Source organism: Phocoena phocoena, chromosome 9 (genome assembly GCF_963924675.1).
Source record: "Phocoena phocoena chromosome 9, mPhoPho1.1, whole genome shotgun sequence".
Lineage (NCBI taxonomy): Eukaryota > Metazoa > Chordata > Mammalia > Artiodactyla > Phocoenidae > Phocoena > Phocoena phocoena.
Genome location: NC_089227.1, coordinates 31,526,657 through 31,542,334, shown reverse-complemented (window position 1 = coordinate 31,542,334; position 15,678 = coordinate 31,526,657). Strand labels below are relative to the sequence as shown.

The window sequence follows — 15,678 nt, the reverse complement described above, 5'->3', positions numbered from 1 at the left end:
GAAATGCATCATGGAAGCAGAGCCACCACATGGAGGACAGCTGCCCTGGCAAGCACCCAGACACAAAATGGTCTTTCTGTGAATAAGAAATAAAACTTCTGCTGTGTTAAGCCACAAAGATTTGGGGGTACATTTGTTACTGCAGCAAAACCTAGGCTATCCTGACAAATCAGATGGTAGGTGCCTTATACAGATTTCTAGAAGGAAGAAAAGATACCAGGAAATGCAAAAGTGAGGATGACTCACTGGACAGCAGTCTGGGAATGTAAGGGGTAGGTGCTACATTATTAAGAAGCTGCCTGCAGCAAAAGAATGATTAACAAAATCATTAATCCACTTTACTTTGTGTGCTGTTTAGCCTTGTACTCCCACAGCTAATTGCTTAAATGAAGGTTCTACATTTATTACGGTCATTAAGAAATGAAACTGATTTTGAATTTCACAATCTTAGTTCTCACCAGAGGAATACCTTTTTGAACACATCCTTTGACCAGGACAGAAGTCTCTATTTAAAGGAGGTAGTTTTGAAAATGTAATGTTAATCAGAAATCAATGTTTGTAAACTCTGCATCCCCCAATGGAGACCAGTTAGACAGTGGTTATTCAAGCTCTTGCAGAAGTTCCTCTTGTCTTGGGAAATTAAGGAAGGGAGTGGGAAAGGGTGATATAAGTGCTGTAAGAGCTTAAATCATCTTAAAAAAAAAAATTAAGGGAGGTTGGATAAGGGCTTCCCTGAGAGTCTTAATAATCTTTAACATGAAAAAGTGGGCTTGAATCACCCAAACTTCTAAAAAGAGCATGTAGCATCCCCTTCCATATCAAACAGCCTTCAGCTGGAGCCAGGTAAATGGTAAAAGGATGAAGAAATAGGAGGGCTGTGCAGGGAAACAAGGAGAGCAAACAACAGGATGAGCTGATTCAGAGAAGACGTGCAGGGAAAACGGTCCACGAGAAAAGCCTTAGGCAACAAAGCTTGGGGGAGGACGTGCAGAGAAAAACAAGAAGGGTAGAGCCAAAGGAAACCAAACCCACAATGAAGATGGATACCTCATTCAAAGGGAAGTGAGTAAGGAGATGAGTCCTCAAAACACCAGGACAAAGGCTCCCAGAGATTTCTCCGGGCCTAATCAGAGACGGAGATACTAAGAAGAGAAGGGCTCCTTCGCCAGGCAGCGAGATGGGGAGGTCTTCCACTCTAGGAGGTGGAAACAAGGTAGATCAGCAAGGACCGTCCGCACCCCAGGGTCTGAGACTGAAAAAGAAGCCTACGATGGGGGCCCAGCCATGCCCCCTCCTCTACACTGAGCTCCTCTTTGTTCCCTGGACAGGATACAAACTCTCTCGGGATCATCTGCGCTAGAACCCCTCCTCACTCTCTCTGGTCAGTTTCCACTAACAGGTGACGCTCACACATCACCGCTTCAAGGCAGCCTCCATCTAGGAAGGCACCATCGCCTTCCTGGTAGACTTGGGATCCTCTCCTCTGTGGCTTGTCTTCTCTGGGTGCCCAGCCACCAAGTCCTACTGGATAAATGACCAGAAAGGAGGGAAAATTCAGCAAAAACAAAGGGCTCATATGCCTTAAATCTGTGCCACGGTTACACAAGGTGATTCATGATTTGCCTCAATTGTATGAGGTCACACCCCCCAACTCCCTCACATAGCCATGCTTTCTGACACATAAATATATGAAAACCCAGAAAGAGGGAAAAAATTCCAGAATTCATTCTTCCTCATGGAGAATTTTTCTTCTTCCTAAAGAATTGTAACAACAGAAAATTTGAGATCAAGGGCCTGTTTTGTCTTTAAACATTTCATTTATTAAGACAAAGTATTAAGATAACCTTCACTATCCCCCCCCCCCCAAAAAAAATCTCTACAAGCTGTGAAATAGTTTCAACCTGGGCATAACATTTCAATATAAAAGAATTGATAAACACACAGAATTGGTACGAGTTTGTGCTGTGGTCCTGCTTCATGGTGAGGTTACTGTAGATGATGATGTGGCTGAGTGCCAAAACCATGAAAAGTGTTTTTCACCTTATTGACACGCCCATCGCTGGAACCCATGGGCAAAGGAACCGAAGGCGTAATTATTCTAGTCAACTACCTGTTACTTTGTGAATGTAGTTCTGGCAGGCATTTCAGAACACGTTCAATATACTGTGACAAAATTTAGCCAGATCAAAGTACCACAAAAAGACCTTAGAACTCCTGTGTATAGACTAACAACGCTAAGGGTGTCTGAGAAAAGGGCAGGGGCTGGAAAACGAAAATCAAAAAACCTGTCCAGCAATTGTAGAAGAGGAATGCATACTCTTCATATAAAAGCTTCCCTGACTCTGAACCCTAGCCGTCCAAGTTTACGCTCAGAAATGATGCAGGAACGGCACGCGGGTCACATTTTGGCGCAGTTATAGCTTCTCACCAGAAACCTCCCAGGACCTTCTGAGGTTAACCCAGCATTCGTTTAGAGGCCAGTCCCCTTCCCTGCACTCCTCACCTCTACCCCCCACCTAAACTTCAGGGGCTGGGCCAATCATTGCCCATGCCCACTCCATTCACAAGGTTCTTGGCACCCAAGGCTACACCTTCTACTGTCACTCTTCCCAGCACTGCTCTTCCTTTGGCTCCTATATCAATCAAGGGTCCTCTCAAAAGACAGCCTATCAAAGATGTGTGGGCAAGGTTCCGAGACCCAGCAGCAGAGGCTACAGAACACAGGGGTTAGTAATGACAAGGCTTTAACAGCCATAGGCAGGAGGGACTAGGGGAAGACACAGCTTTACTGGAGGCTGGAGAGAGCTGAAGTGATGGAGGAGAGACTGGCCTGTTGTAGCTAGTAACAGACGGTCACAGTCACTGCCAGTACCACACTGAAGGAGACAGGAAGCAGAAGGGGCAGACACCCACCCCGACTCCTCTCCTCCCCGGCCTTCCACTGACTGAACGCAAACCAAAGCCACATGGCGCGAGCCCTAGTGATGCACATCCAGAGGGCAGACTCCAAGGTATAGACCAGAACACAAAAGAGGGCGCAGGGGGTTGACAAACAGAATTGATTCGCTCAGCTGCCATGCACCCTTTATGTTTCAAATGCTCATTGCTTTTGGAACTGCCACTCACTTTGTGGAAACCAATAAGGGGGAGTTTCCAATATTATTAATTCAATCAAGTTCTTATAGTCACAGACTGCCATCTTGGCTTGTCCTTCCATTATGGAGGCAGCAAACAGAACACCAGGTAGACTCCTAGACTCAGTAATTTTCTGATGTTGAAGGGGACCAAACTTTTAAGGCCCTTTAGACCAGTGCGAGTCCAAGACCCAGCAGCATTAACATCACCTGGAACTTGACCGAAATGCAGATTCTTGGACCCCATCCATGACCTATGAAATCAAAGTCTCTAAGATTGGGGCCCGAGAACCTGTGTTTTAACAGGCTCTCAGGGATTCTCAGATATGTGTATGCTACAGTTTGCAAAGTCCTCCTTTAGACCCCATTTTTGACAGCTTTAGGGAGAGCAGACCATAGATATCCTATCAGAGACCCTTCCAGCCTAAAGAACCCTTGACTCTTAACTTCTTCGCTGTGACCTTTAGCAAGATACCAATGTCTGAGCCTCTTACTTAATTGCTATCACAATAAGCAATAAGACCTATTTCAGCTTTTCAAAGGGCTTTATCCTGAAAGCCCTCAGATTTGTCATTTCAGGCAATGATGGTGACGGCAGCAAGGACAACAGCAGCAATTCACACTAAGCCTTCTCAACACAACCAGTTCTGTCTGAAAAGCGCTGTGCATATTAATTTACTTCCACTGCCACCCTGTGAGGTGGGCACTGCCTTGGCTTCACAGCCGGTGAGGTTGTGCCCTATGTAAAAGCTCAGTAACTTGTTCTGTCTATACGCGAAAGGAATGCCTACTCCAGAGCGATGAAAACAGTAAAATAAGAATGTGAAAGCACTTTGCAAATGTAAAGTCTTACATAAATGACAGCAGAGTGAACAGTCAACTACTGATGAACTGAAAGTGCTGAGTTGTTTTAAGCTCTAAATTTATGAGACAGTCAAGGTAGATTAGAATATGACTAGGAGGCTTCTTTTCTTTCTTTCTTTCTTTCTTTTTAAAAGAAGTTATGTGCCAAGAAGAGTAGGAAATTTCGGTGTTTCAATGGTTGCTATTTGAAGATTTTTCATACATTTTAAACAGTAGAGGAAAACAAATATTGATGCTCATTTAAGGCTACGAAATAGCTTTCATTGATGACAAGAAATAGCAAAAAAAACTCTTATCTAAAAGATAAAACCACCTGGTAAGCTCTCCCCAGACACAAAGGACTGCAGTCACAAGTTCTCTTCTGACACCTCTTCCAGAATTCTGTTTACGGCCAAATGATTTAATCTTCTAGAAACAGATTCACAGGTATGTCCTTTTTATTCTTCTGGTATGACAGATTCTCGATTTAATCAGAATCTTCCTGTTCCTTCAAATGCTCTTTCTACTAAAGCAGTATCTTCCTCCTCTTCAACTCAAGAGATGAGGTGAATATTAAAGATCCATCTTTCCCTCTGCCTAAGATATGCCCCAAAGTGTTCTGGGGGTTGAGGTGGCATCTCAATGGAGAGAGACCACTGCTCCAACCTTGGTTGGGCAGACAAGGGCCAAGAAATGAAAACTGGTCCCCTCTCCCACCATCAATTCCATCATGATAGAATACTGGTATTCCATTTTAGAGACGGAGACTCAAAAACATTATTTGACTTATCCACACAGTTGTTAAATGACAAACACACAGAAAAATGTCCTCTCTCCTATACCAAAGCCAAATTCTATTTTCATGGATTGAAACAGGCATCATACTTCCCCTAATATCTAAAAGGTAACGTCACACATCTTCTTCTTTCTTTTCCCCTACAAAAGAAGATTTCATACCTACATATAAATTCACAGCACAATATGATGGAGTGAACCATTTGTAGTGTTTGTTCATTATAATGAACTCTAAATGTTCAACATTTAGAGTGTTAGACCAAACAGAAGTGATAAGCCGTTCACTTCCCTCAATAGTAACAGGCGAGAGCAAAACAAATTTACAGTCAGCACCAAAGGCAAAAGTGTTGGGCAATCATAAGTATTTGCATGTACACCTCCTAACAGTTGCAGGTAAATGATTTGACAAGGTCAAATTCGACTGAACTGAACAGCAAAACCACCAATGGGGCTACAGCATAAGTTGCCAGACAAGTTAGAAAAAAATACAGGAAGACTACGAGCTAGACTGCAGAAGTCCTGGTTTTCTGGGCTCTTTAACTTTAGAAAGGTATGTTTTGCCTTTATTAGAAATCCTGAATTATGTTTTTTCTACACATAACACAAATGGTGCAAAATGCAAAGAAAAGCACTTTACGACGGAGAAGCCAATGCCTCAGGAACAAAGCAGATAAAACATAAAAAAGATTAACTGAGTCCCAAAAGATAAGATCTGCCAACTCCCCACATAATGTACAGTGACTCAAAGGCCAAGTCTAAATCTATTGGCATTTGGGTATACTCAAGGTTCTTAGTTTTTAAAAAAAAAAAAAAAAAGGAATTTATATGGGAAGTTTAACTTTTAAATTTTACTTAAAAAGAATCTGGGGCTTCCCTGGTGGCGCAGTGGTTGGGAGTCCGCCTGCTGAAGCAGAGGACACGGGTTCGTGCCCCGGTCCGGGAGGATCCCACATGCCGCGGAGCGTCTGGGCCCGTGAGCCGTGGCTGCTGAGCCTGTGCGTCTGGAGCCTGTGCTCCGCAGCGGGAGAGGCCACAACAGTGAGAGGCCCACGTATCGCCAAAAAAAAAAAAAAATCTGGAGGGAACCAATAATAAAGTTTCTATGTATATATAATTTCACCTTCAACATTACTTTAAGGATATTCATGCTTTTGTAGGAAAAAATTTAAATGTATTTTCCTCTGTCATTTAAGTCATTACGTAACCAATTATCAGTGCTCAGATAAATTGTTAATATACTCTTCATTCAATTTTTCACACTTCACAAATAGGGGTTTTCTTTGTATGCACCATTTTATTTTATTTATTTTTTAACAGGAGAAAATCAAACAAAAGTTTAATAACATGTATACATGGGAGAGATCCAGAAGTGAGTGATTTGTATGCACCATTTTAAAGCTGTGATTTACTTTGATATTTCTACAGATAAACTATTCAGCTACATTTAAAAACTAAAACATGGCTTACTATAGTTGTTTTATTCTAAGACACTAAAATTTTAAGGTATACTATCAATGTAATAATAGTTTTACAAGGAAAAAAGTAATATCCCATTAAATGACCACATCAATTTAACACACATCCCTATTTCAAAAGTATTAAAATGAAAAAGAGAGAGAGACTATAATCAAGGAAATACATTCTTTTATTTGGAGAGAGGATACAGCAGAACAGGTAGACCTCGTAATGTGGAGCCAGATTTCCTGGGTTCAAATCTTGCATCCTCTACTTATTAGGTGATCTCAGGCAACCTACTTAGCCTCTCTGTACCTCATTTTCCACTTTAGACAAGAAGAAGCCAATGAGAGCACCTGCCACACAAGGCTGTTATGAGGGTTCAATCGGTTAATGTTCTTAAAGTACCTCAAACGACCGGGACATGATAAATGTTATATAAGAATCTGTTAAATAATAATAGTTATCACCATCAACGCCACCACCTCCCAGGGCTCATTGAATCTTTTGCTACATTTAGAGGTGAGCAATTTCCAATTCAACAAGCCAATAAAATGCTTTAATTCGGGAAAATATTTGCTGAACGAGCACTTCATACTATGCCAGATTTTTAGAGGAAGATAAAAAGTAAAATAATTATAGAGCCATGGTGCTGCTTCTAGAAGAAGGGCCTTTTAACTAGGGGTGTGTGGTGACCCAGGCTTCAGAACATCCACAATCTCTCTGACATGAGATACAAAACTATGTCTGCACGTGCATTTTTCTAGGGTGCTATCCCAGATTCCTGAAAAGGCTTGGGTTTGGGAAAAAAAAAAAAAGTTAAGAGCCATTTGCTTCAGGTAATCACACATTAAAAGGTAAATATCCCAAAGCTTAACTTTATTAAAAGATACTTGTGTATTCTCAATAACTTGATGCAATTATAAATGGGTTCATTTACTTTGACAGGTATGCACACTTCCCCCTTCCTAATCTGAAGTTTCTTAATTATCAAACAAGTCACCTTCAGAAATGTAACTCCTGGGTTATCAGAAACTCATTCTACCTCCTCTGCCAGTCTTCCTGAAAAGGAACCTACTTGCTTTATAGATCTCCAAGTCCACGTGTAATACGGAGCTAGTCAGCTTCCAAACCACGTGAGCAATGGCTTCCAAAATGAGTCATCCCAAACCTTCATGTTTCTTGTACAATGGCTGATATTGCTGGGAGATGACAGACAGCTGTTGCTCAAGCCATCGCCAAATCTTGCGAATAATTAAAGATCGATCCTGGAAGCCATTACTAAAGACATGGGAAAGAAAATAAGCTGTGTTTTGCACTAAACTTGAAATGTCTGGGGCACCCACTGTTTCAATACACCACGTTATAATTATTGTCAATGTCTTAGACAGCATGGTTTTGGGGAAAGGCCACAGATTTTGGAATCAGACGGTCCTGGGCTCCATTCTACCTATACTATTCCTAGCTGGGTGATCATGGAAGGCTACTTAACCTCTCTGGACTGTAGTTTCCTCACAGGTGAAAATACCTCCTCCCTTTAGGGGACTATTGAAGTTTCAATCTGATAGAAGACATGCCAGAATCCACAGTGGTGTCTGTGGCTTTTCCCTTTTCCATACCCATTTATGAACGCTACATCATAATAATAACTAGCCATGGAAAAAAGTCATTGATTTTAACAATTTCAATTTCCCATAGAATCTAATAACCTCTCACAAATTACTCCCAGGTAACATATTCATTACTGGAAAGGTCAGTATTCCTAACCAGGGTTGTTATGAAATACTGAGGCAAAAAAATGACAAGTACTCCAAGTCATCCCCAATGAATTTTCTCCCACCTTTCCATCTATTTTTAGCTGTACAAGTTACCAATTACTGACAAATCAATTTAAGAAACAGTGCAAGTGTGAAACTCAGACTATTTTGTTATGGCACCAGTATTTAGACACTATCTAAAATATTCACTATACGTTAGGACATCGCGTTTTTTCTAAAACTTGGAAACTGACATTGCATATGAAAGCAAAATTTTTTGTGCCTAGATTTCCAGAAATATGTCTCTGAAAGTCCATTTGCCTAGAATAAGCATCCAGCTGGGGAAGGAAAAATTTAAGCTCCAATGCGTCCAAAACGTCCCATACACTGTCTCTCACAAAAACCTGATCTACAGTGTGTCTCATTACAGAGGAAGAAACTGAGGCTTAGAGAGCTCAGAGAATAGCATGCAAGTGATAGCCCTGTGACTCAAACCCAGCTTCTGAAGCTGTGGCCCAAGCTCTTTTCCTCTGATCTAATTATTCAACCAAAGCCTGTGTGAGGGGGTTGGAGGGGAGAGAAAGAAAGTCAATATGCCATTAACTTGCCCTTGAGGTCCTCTGCTAGAATTACAAGAAATTAAAATAGAATAACTGAATCTGTAATTCCTTTTCTTTCTTCCCAAATATTTTTAGAGGTGACATTCACGGAGTTTTACTTTACTTATAGACATGGTCAACATAGATCTATGATATCAAAGTTCGAGCTGGTAGGAAGTCAATGTTTCTCAAATAAAACCAACATGTGCCCTCATATCTGACCTGACTCACCTTTCCTGAAAGATGCACACCTCCCTTTAATGGCCTTCATCTTCTGACAGGCTACCATAAGCAGATTAAGAAAAGAAGTAAGCAGGATGAATTCACAAGCTTTTTGAATTGATCAAGGTGGGCCTGGGTGTTTTTGCTTAGGACACACTGAATGCACCTTTTAATCTTAGTAAATATTAGTTACCGTACACCTATAACCACAGTAGCTCCCTGCCCCCAGCCCTCAGTTCCCCTACCCCAATCCCAGTAGGTGGATCACAAGTCTCTTTGTGCTCCAATGAAAGAAAAGTTAACGTGTGGCATCATCAACACCATGAACTGACCACTGTCAGGGTGGAAGGTCACAGGGGCAGGTACAATAAGGCTATGGGCATTCAGAATAAGACCCTTTGCCCTCAGTGCATTTGAGAGAGTCAAGTCAGAGCATGGACTATGGAACCAGACTGGCTGGATTCAAACCTCCCTTCCCCTACCCACTCAATGACCTTGGGCAAGTTACCTCTGGGTTTCAGTTTCCTCATCTGTAGAATACAAATAATAGCATTGAACACACAAGCTTGTAGTGAGGGTTAAGGTTTATATAAGAACATGCAAGGCACATAATTAACTGCTATGAAGTGTTAGCCACTGATTTGAATATAAATACAAGGAACAAATTACATGCTTTGCCTATGAGAAGTGTGTATAAAATGACTATAAATTGGCCATACTGGTATAATTTGGAGCAGAATGTGCTTCTCAATCAACAAAGTCTCATTTCCAGCAGAGGAGGGTGTTAAGTCACACCTAAAACATTCCAGCTCGGACACAGGAAACGGGCAGCTCTGTTCTTCTTTCAGAGGGAGTCATGGGGTAGAGACTGTGATAAATGAAAAAGTGAGAACTTCCAGTGTCTCAAGTCTGAAGAGCACTTGTCACGTCATCGGGACCCTGCCTGAGTGAAGGGTGGCTAAAGGGAAGGGGTCAGGGGAGAGGAGACTAATCCAAAGGCTGAGCATCGCTGGAGGACTTCGTTGAACAGTCGAACTGGCACAACTGGTGAATCATTCTAGCTGCTGAAGTGAAACAGATTTCAAGGAGATGAAGAAAGTGGTAGAACACTGCAGAAAATATCACAGCAGCCAAAGCCCAAAATAAGCCAGTCCCAGCAGCCTGACAGTATATATAGAAAGAGGGAATGGTAGTTACCAGTTATTTTATTAGAGGGAGAAAATGAGTCTTAGAAACATCTGATGAGAAGAATTCTAAAAGAGACAAAAACTTAAGATGAAAGGCTTAAAATAAAGGTTAAAAAAAATGCAACCACTAAGAGAGGAAAAAGTTGGGGGAAACAAATGGTTTTCAGTAAAAAGAATCAGTACTCCTTGGAAAATGGCTGATTTTGGGTCTGGGGCAGGAAATGGACAAGATAAGCCTAGAATACCTTGTGCTGGAAAGCAAGAAAGGTATTAGCGACTACTAGGGCCTTGTAAAAAGTATACAGGAGATAAGTAGAAACTGAGCATCAACAAGAATATTGACTTCAATGGATTGAAACAAAGACATTAAGATCCACAAGATCTTACTGATACTTGAAAAAGAAAAACTCATTGATTATCATGGGAGGTTGTTAGGGCACTAAATCATAACTCAGAAAATTGATAAAAGGAAAAAAACTAAGCTTTTTCCCTGTCTTTTCTACACGATCTGATTTTCAGGAGACCTAAGTAATTCATGAGGGTAAATTCTTTATAGACAGAATCCCAATTGATAAATGCAAGAGGAATGACAGATTTGCATCATCATTTTGCAACCTCTAATGAAATGGATCTAGGTTACAATCATGAATGACCGATGCTACAATCATTAGGTGAAAGGTACAAAGGTAAGCTGACCCCTGAACCCTGAACCCACTAATCACTCTTGATATCTCAAAGAGAGAAACATCCAGACATCACGTCTTATGATGTGATGCAACACTTTTACACAGTAACACCTACCAAGGATGCTCGCCTTTAAGTCTGAATCTAATCAAGCCTCTACATCTCACTGCCAGATTACAGGAAACATTGAAAATAAAGGTACAAATTAGACAACACCACAAGTAAGAAGTCAGCCCAGAAGCGGGACATTCTACCTGACAAATGACCCGCTATCTCCATCAAATCAAAGGCATGAAAAAAGGAGGGGGGGGGGGGCGGGAGGGGTTGTTATAAAATAAAATAGATTTGAAAACCTAACAACCAAATGCAATGAGACCTTGTTTAATTCCTGACTGCAACAAATCATAAGTGAAAAGACATCTTTGAGAAAAATTAAATATGGGAATTACATTAAGAAATTTTGTGAATTTTTTTGTTAATTTTTTGTGAACTTTGTTAATATTTTGTGAATATTGTTAATATTTTTAGGTTTGAGAAAGCCATACAATTTTTATGTTTTTTTTCTTTTATTCCTAAGGGAAAAAGCCCATCAGAGATGTAAACCGAAACACTTATGAATGAGATGACATAATATTTAGGATTTTGCTTTAAAATATACCAGCCCCCATTAAAAAAAAGTGGGGAAAGGAGAAATAAGTGAAACAAAACTGGCAAAATGTTAATAGCTGCTGAAGGTAGGTAGTAATTATACTATTCTCTCATAATCTCCATAACACAAAGTTTAAAAAAAGAAACAAACAATTAAATGGCTTTGGTGGAAATTCAATCTGTGCCTTATCTTACCGCTGACATTTTTAGGAGGTCCTCCCCGAAAGAAAAATTTAGCCATTCCCCACTTAGCCTAAAGCAGTGCGAAGAGTCTTAATCAGTTTGCATTCTGAATTCAGTATGATGAGAAGTGACTGAACCAAGGAACCAGGAGTTCTTGTAGTAACAAATGTCAGCTTAGTTTTTCCTCATAAGAGACAGCCTACAAGGCACCTGGGTTGGGCAACACAACCCACAAAGAGCTTATTAGATGACAGTTGATGTCAGATTGTCAAGATCTGTGGGAGCCCAAGACAGCATGAGCAAGAGTCTCACATATTCCTAAATCAGATCTTGGTCAATACAGAAGTTGCAAACTTTCTTACCAACTTATGTAATGCACAAAGCTACTTTCTTACCAGTAGTAATGAATTTGTGCTAACTTGTCCCTATAATCAGTCAGCTGTAATCTGGAAGTACGGCTCACGAGATACAAAACTAAAGGTCCACAAAAAGATCTAAGCCATGATTCATTTGCACTGGTAACCAAGGGGCTAACCACATGACCCCAGGTGCTTACAAGTCATCCACTGGTTTGGCACATATTTCTCATGTTTTTTTTTGCTTGTTTGTTTTTTGCGGTACGCGGGCCTCTCACTGTTGTGGCCTCTCCCGTTGCGGAGCACAGGCTCCAGATGCACGGGCTCAGCGGCCACGGCTCACGGGCCCAGCCGCTCCGCGGCATGTGGGATCTTCCCGGACCAGAGCACGAACCCGCGTCCCCTGCATCGGCAGGCGGACTCTCAACCACTGCACCACCAGGGAAGCCCTCTCATGTTTTTCTCTTTCCTTCAAACCCTTCTGTTATGGACTGAATGTTGGTGTTCCCCCAAAATTCATATGTTGAAGCTATAAGCCTCAAGATGATAGTGTTTGGAGGGGCTTTGGGAGGTACTTAGAGTTAGACTAGGTCACGAGGGTGGTGTCTCCAAGATGGAATTAGTGGCCTTATAAGAAAAGGGAGAGATATCAAAGAATTAGAACAAAAAAATTCTAAAATTTGTATGGAAACACAAAAGACTCCAAGTAGTCAAAGCAGTCTTAAGAAAGAGAACAAAGTTATAGGTATCACACACACACCCTGATTTCAAACTACACTACGAAGTTACAGTCATCAAAACAGTATGGTAAAGCATAAAAACAGACACACAGCTCAATAAAACAGAATAGAGAGGCCAAAAATAAACCCACGTTTATATGGTCCATTAATCTATGACAAAGGAGGCAAGAATATACCTTTTCAATAAATGGTGCTGGGAAAACTGGAGAGCTACAGCAAAAGAATCAAACTGGACCACTTTCTTACAACATATACAAAAAGAAACTCAAAACAGATGAAGGACTTAAATGTAAGACCTGAAACCATAAAACTCCTAGAAGAAAACATAGGCAGTACAGTATGATATCAGTCTTAGCAATATATATATATATATATATTTTTGGATCTGTCTCCGCAGGCAAAGGAAACAAAAGAAAAAATAAACAAATGGCACTATATCAAACTAAAAGCCTTTTTTCACAGTGAAAGAAACCAATCAACAACATGAAAAGGCACCTTACTGAATGGGAGAAGATATTTGCAAACGATATATCCAACAAGGGGTTAATCCAAAATATATAAAGAATTCATACAACTCAACATCAAAAACAAAAATAACCCCATTTAAAAAAGGACCTGGGGCTTCCCTGGTGGCGCAGTGGTTGAGAGTCCGCCTGCCGATGCAGGGGACATGGGTTCGTGCCCTGGTGTGGGAAGATCCCACATGCCGCGGAGCGGCTGGGCCTGTGAGCCATGGCCGCTGAGCCTGCGCGTCCGGAGCCTGTGCTCTGCAACGGGAGAGGCCACAACAGTGAGAGGCCCGCGTACCGCAAAAACAAAAAAGGACCTGAAGAGACATTTTTCTAAAGAGGAAATGCAGATGGCCAACAGGCACATGAAAAGATGCTCAACATCACTAACCATCAGGGAAATGCAATTCAAAACCACAATAAGATATTACCTCACATCTGTCAGAATGACTGTCATGAAAAAGACAACAAACAACAAGTGTTGGTGAGGATATGAAGAAAAGGGAACTCTTCTGCCCTGTTGGTTAAGGTTATAATTGGCACCGCCAATATGGAAAACAGTATGGAGGTCCCTCAAAAAATTAAAAATAGAACTACCGCATGATCCAGCAATTTCACATCTGGGTATTTACCCAAAGTAAACAAAAGCATTAATTGGAAAAGGTACATGTGCCCCTACATTCACTGCTGCATTATTTACAATAGCCAAGATATGGAAACAAGCTAAGTGTCCACTGATAGATGAATGCATAAAGAAGATGGCGCATATACATATAATGAAAGATTGCTCAGCCATTAAAAAAAAATGAAATTTTGCCATGTGTGACAATATGGATGGATCTAGAGGGTATTCTATGAAGTGAATTAAGTTAGAGAAAGACATATACTGTATGAGCTCATATGTGGAATCTAAAAAACAAACAAAATGAAAATAGGCTCAAAGATACAGAGAATAAACAGGTGGTCATGGGTGAGGGGGCAGCAAAATAGGTGAACAAGATGAAGAGGTACAAACTTCCAGTTATAAAATAAATAAGCCATGGGGATGTCATATACAGCATAAGGAATATGGTCGATAATACTGCAATAACTTTGTACGGAGACAGACGGTAACTAGACTTGTGGTGATCATTTTGTTATGTATGCAAACGTCAAATCACTATGTAATACACCTGAAACCAACATAATATAGTATGTCAACTATATTTCCATTTAAAAAACAAAAAGGAAAAGGGAAAGACAGAGAGATCTCTCTCCCTCCATGTGCACCAAGGAATGGTCATGTCAGAACACAGCAAGAAGGTGGCCAGGAAGAGAGTTCGCACCAGAAACCAAATCTGCTGGCACCTTGATCTTGGACTTCTCAGCCTCCAAAACTGTGAGAAAATATGTTTCTGTTGTTTAAGCCACCCAGCCTACGGTATTTTGTTATAGCAGCCTCAACAAACTAATACGGGTACATATTTCACTCATTTTTCTCTTTCTTTCAAACCCTTTCCAGCTCCTTTGACGGGAAGGTTCCAAAAACACAAAGGTGGTTCCAGAGCCAAAGGAGGGGGAAAAAGTTGAAAATTACGGGCTTCCAATATTGGAAAATTTGACAATCTTCCTCCAATAAAAAAACTGGCCATGCACTTATGAAATATGTTTGGAAAGTCCCAAAGAGAAGTCATACAGTATTAGAACTAAAGAAGGGCCAATAAAGTATACATTATTTGAAGTAACTGCATTCAGAATAATTAAGTAAATATGTATCTAGGCAAGGTCCACCACAACATCATCCCAGGCAAGGGAAACACGAGCCTCTATGCAGATGAATACTCTAGATCCATTGATAAAGAAACCCTCAGCAATTCTGCTCACAGATTGCCTGGCTGCCCTCACATCTTCAGTACTCTGTGCCATGAAAAAGTAACTGTCAAGGATAATAGGAACATGATTTGACCTACTTTTCCCTAGACGCCTGCAAGGTCTATAACTCTGGTTCTTGTGTTTATTTAGTTATCACATCTCTGGGACACATTTCCTCGCTTTCTTTGCAGGCAATCCTGTACGTCACACGTTAAGGTCATTTGTGGGTAATTCCTAAACTCCCCTGGTCATGGACTTAAAGATGTCCTATTACACTCAGCTAATCCTCAAAACATCCTTCTGAGGTACATCATGTACAGTCATCCCTACGTGGGAAGAAAAATTCTTAGGAAAGTAGGAACACAGCCTAGAAAGGCCGAAGACCTCCATCAGTTCAGACCCCTCCCTGACCAGATGAGTCCGTACCAAACCCAGTGTTTCTCCCTAACTCTCAAGTTTCCACAAACTTATCTTGCAAGAGCTGAAAATCCCCCAGTAAGATCTTTTAAGGCAGACAACCTAGACTTCTTTTTTAACTTACAGTCCAAAATATCTACACTGTGGTAGCTTCTCGGTCAAGTCTCCTTAAGGATGGCAAATTTTTAAAAGCTCAGTAAAACCCACCAAAAGGTGCCCAAGGCCCCGGTGAGCAGGGACACCTGACAAGTCAGCCCCGTGGCCAGAGGCTCCGGCAGGGCCTGCTGGGTGACTTATG

General features: G+C 41.1%; 1 protein-coding gene across 1 annotated transcript in view; it reads right to left on the bottom strand.

Annotated features, from left to right (window-relative positions):
* The window catches only part of RAPGEF5 (Rap guanine nucleotide exchange factor 5), a 215,333-nt gene that overhangs the window by 198,715 nt on the left and 940 nt on the right, over positions 1–15,678 (bottom strand). The window lies entirely within an intron of this gene.